The following is a 5,012-nucleotide window of genomic DNA, read 5'->3' as shown; positions in this document are numbered from 1 at the left end:
CAGATGACACTTCTTCCTCGACCTCCGTAAAGGTAAACCGACCAAGGACTGCATAGTGGTCAGCTAAATCAGAAACAGTCATGGGGGACTCGCAGTTATCATCGTAAGCATACATGTGTTCACCAAACAAACGGATTCCATCCCTACAAATATCGAACTTGGGCTCGTCTACGTATTTGATGGATTCTTGACTGGCGGTGGTGGGTAGGAGATGGACGTAGCTGTACAAAACGTAATCAATCCAGTCACCTGGCAACCAGCCTCGTTTTTCGGCACAATCAGGGTCATGATAGCCCGAGTGGAGGTCATTATAACATTTATCACTTGTAACGTTGATGTACCCCTCCATCTCAGGTACCGTAGCTTCCAGTGCGTCTAACATAAGTTCTAATCGGTGTGGCTTCGTGTAGAGGTCGTTATTCAAGTCTCCACCATAAATAACAGGTTCGTCCTTTGGTACGTTTTGCCTCAGCATTAATTCATGCATTTCGATAGTTTGGTTGAGTCTAACATCATCACCTCCTCGGTCTGATTTACCTGCCATCAGATGTGTACCGAGAACATGGTATTTCCTCGTTTGGCCATCGACAGATTTCTCAATCTCTGCATAAATAGCACCTTTGCCTGCCAGCCAGTCGTCTGACGGTATGACATTGCTTTCATAAAGAGTTTCGTCCCATCTAACTATTGGCCAACGTGAAGCTATGAAGACACCTCCGTTTTCGAGAGGAATGACAGGGGGTGGTAGTATGTACTTGAGCTCATCTGACACCGTACCAGTAAAATACTTAAAATCATAGTATTCCATGATATCTCGAAATGATGCTCCGTTATAAGCAAAACATCCTCCCATGAAAGCCTCGTTGAAGATGATAGCATCAACATCTCCGTGTCGAGTAAAGATCTGAGTCAAAATTCTGCAAGTGCGTTCATACTGGCCACTTTGGTAGTAAAGATACGCTAACTCGTACACATTGTAGGCAAGTACCTTGAACGTAGTGGCTGGTGTTGGTGGTGATAAGGTAATCTCTGGTACGGCACAGAGAATATTTCGACCGGTCTTCACATAACAGAAATCCCAGGTGTTGTAATCTGCAGTACACACTTCTTCCAGTCCAAACTTCTCACAATATCCTGGCTTGACGTCACAGTCACCTGTCGCATAACCTTGAAAGATAAAAAGGACATGGTATACGGTAGTAGAAGTATAGTGTCTAAAGCTGTAAAACAGTCCGTTCACGTGCATTTAGATTAAAGCATATTCATATGTGATGTTGGAATTTTTTATAACCATTAAAATCACAATATATTTGGTCTAGACAGAGAGATAAATGTGGTTGTGTGATCGTGCAATGATAATACGGATACTTACCAAGCCAAACGTTTGGTCTGCTTTCATTACATTCGTCTGTAAAGAATGTAGGTAGGAAATAATAACATAGATTAAAAATAATTTACGTCAATATCTGAAGTTGTGAGTATTGTTCGATCATGATCAATATTCGAATATTTAGCAAAAAAAAAATCCCCAGCTGAAGTTTTAATCCCAGTGCAATTCCCTGGATATACATAAATATTTTGCATGTATGTTTCACCGTTTTTTCTATTAGAATCCAATCGATTTGACTTACCTGGAAGTGGCTTTGGGGTAGGGTATGGTACAGGGTCCAAAATTGGAGAAGAGAAATCAAAACGACCCAACACTGCATAATGGTCAGCAAGGTCTGTTATATTCATTGCCAGCAGACAGGAATCTTGGTATGGATAGTGATGACTACCAAACTCGATGGGAATTTCAATCAGTGGAGGAGGGAATGGACCAGGAGGAATTTTGAGAGGTTCATCTCTTAGCTGAATTGGCAACGCCCGCATACACACTTCAAACGGATTCTCGTTCACGAATTTAATAGATTCTTGACTGACATTGTTCGGCATCAAATGCTGGTTGCTGTAGACGACATAATCGAGCCATTTTCCTCCGTCCTCTGGGTTTATCCTGACGTCATTGTTTTCATAGTCAAAGGTCGTATTCAGGGGTCCGACAATATCTGGCATGTTTGCCTGAAGGATTTCTAACATCTGTTCCCATCTTCGCTCTGTGCCATAGAGATCAGTATTCAAATCACCGGCATATATAACTGGTTCTTCAGGTAGTATATTTTGTTTTTCCATGAACATCTGCATTTCTTTGGCTTGAAGCGCTCTTACCTTGTCTCCCTCACCCCCCGCGAAGCCAGCTTGTAGATGTGTTCCCAAAATGTGATAGATTCCCTTCTCAGAGGCTACTTCCTTTTGAATTTTGGCATACATGACACCCTTATTGGATATCTTATGTAACGGTCCTACATGATTCTCATATATTATACTGGCTTCTTTTGTTATCGGCCATCGAGATGCAATAAAAACACCCCCATTTTCAAGGCCTTTTATGTCCTCAAATGATGGGGGAAGGTTACCCAGATTTGGTGGCAGACCAATCGGAAGTAAAGTGGCATTCAAACCAACAGTTTGTGTGTAATGATTGAAGCCATACTGATCTAGCATATCGCGAAACGATAGACCATCATACCCAAAACAGCCATCCATGAAAGCTTCATTAAAAACGATAACGTCGACATCACCACAGAGATCAAAAATCTTCTGAGGTATACGGCATGTTCTTTCGTGTTGGCCACTCTGGTAATACGTGTAACGGACCTCCCAAATATTGTAAATCAACACTTTAAGTGTTGTTGCTGGTGTAGCAGGGGCCAGTTCTTTTTTAGGTGAAGAACATATGACATTTACACCCTTTCCTGAACAACGATGTGATGAATCATATGCTTCAGTACAGGCAAAGTCTAACCCAAACATGTCACAATATGATTCATCCAGATCACATTCTGAAGTAGCGTCACCTGTAGAGAGAATTATAGAGAATGTACGTCTAGGTATAAAGATTATAAATAACTAATCAGCCAAACACATAGACTACCCTGAATGAAGATTAGCATTTGATGGTCGATCTATGTTGTCTTATATCCATCACAGATACTATATCCATACCGTGTAATCCCTGCCCTCTCTCACAATACGAAGTCACATGTGCCGAAGGCACAAACAAAGAGGGGGGGGGGGTGTTAACGAGATTTGAGATGTTTACTCAAAGTAATCATCTTACGAGAACTCAATGTATATCTATGAGTCGTTCTTGACCCCCCTCCACACACACACACACACACACACACACACGCACACGCACAAACAGACACAGCGAGGCACGTCATGTACCTACATGTCCTACGTAATCTAACCTAAGCTCTTTCATCTATGTACTTGCCACTGTGGATAAAATAAAGAAAACTACTTACGTCCCTACACTAGCAAATCATTTATCGTGTAAATATAAGTTTAGTGACGTTTGCCTTGACGTCGTGAGTTGTCTCAGTCACAACAATAGTAAATTCAAAAGATATTCAAAATTTTGGGCTGTTCTAAACCAGCAATTTCTTTCCCAACTGCAGTTTTTTTTCTGTTGTTAAAAGACTTGTTGCAAATTCTAATATACCAGTACAATAATTATAACAGCAATGAATCATCCTCTAGGGATGGTATGCCCCTTAGTTTTGACCAGTTGATTCCATGTACCTATAGATTTGTCAAATACGTAATTGTTTCTTGTTATTTTCTTTTGAGACATGTCTTAGATAAAGAAAGAATTAAACTTGATTTTCAGTAAGTTTTAGGCAAATAAATTGTTTTGCCTGCGAATTCTATTTTCGTCTATTATTACAAATCTACTTACCTAATTTGACTTTCGGTTCATCTCCACAAGATGCATCTATAAAATAAGAAAATGTATATGTTTTTAAGATGATGTGAACATTTTCTGTATTCATGAACTCATTTGTATTTAAATTTTATTACTTTGAAGTGTTTAGCGATTAATGTAAAAATAAATTGAATGAATAAAATATTAGATGGACCACACATTACGCATTAACGCAGAATAGTATAACCCCCAACCCCCAGAAATAACAAACAAACAAACAAATAAATACCTAACAAAAAAACAAACAAACAAACAAACAAACAAAAACAAACAAACAAACAAACAATCAAATAAAAGGGAAAAAAAATCAAATTAAAGCCACAACAAACTCCGAATGAATTATGTCATGGCTGTTGATTAATTTCAGAGTCTATCTTGAATACTTTTTCTGATTTTCAATTTTAGCCTTTTACTGACTTTTGACAACATCATTGAACTTTACTTCGTATTTGTGTTTGTACTATTTCCTATCAATGGTCTAAATTAAAGTTTGAATTATATCTACTGTGCGTGATTAAATTCTCCGATTGTGAGTTTTTGTTTAGTATACATAATAGTGTACTGACAATGTCAAACTGTTATCTGTAGGTGCTAGATTAATGATGTCATGCCTACTCATAAGTGTAGGTGTGTACACCAAAGGCATAGACATGATAATTAGCACCCTAATCATCTACCTTTGCCCTGCTATTGTTCAAATCGTAATGAACATCCCATATGGTGACCTGGAAATACTGACTACTTTGTGTTAACTGAAGACTTTGAAAAATGACGCCATACAATTGTAATCAATTTACTTCGATTTCCAACAGATTTATGACTAATGTATCATATATATATATATATATAATTTCATATTTTCATTGTTTCGACACTGTAAAGCATAAAAGTTTGAAGTTTTTATCAGAACGAGAAATTACGATTTAAATGTTTACACTATCGTAATTATTCTTTATAGTTTGTTAAAACACTGGTCTGTGTGATTAAATGTTTTCGTATGGAATACAGATACATGTGGATCACAACTGACTGACAAATTTTGGATAGTGCAGAGCAGTGTAGTGCAGTACACTGTAGTGTAGTGTACCGTACCGTACCGTACATTTCTGTACCTTAGTACAGTGCACTGCAGAGTAATCCTGACATACATTATCGTCCTATTCGTGTAATTCTGAATAGAAATATTAAATGTGTCAGTTAT

The sequence above is a fragment of the Glandiceps talaboti genome, chromosome 8 (genome assembly GCF_964340395.1).
Source record: "Glandiceps talaboti chromosome 8, keGlaTala1.1, whole genome shotgun sequence".
Lineage (NCBI taxonomy): Eukaryota > Metazoa > Hemichordata > Enteropneusta > Spengelidae > Glandiceps > Glandiceps talaboti.
Note: the sequence above shows the minus strand (reverse complement) of the source record.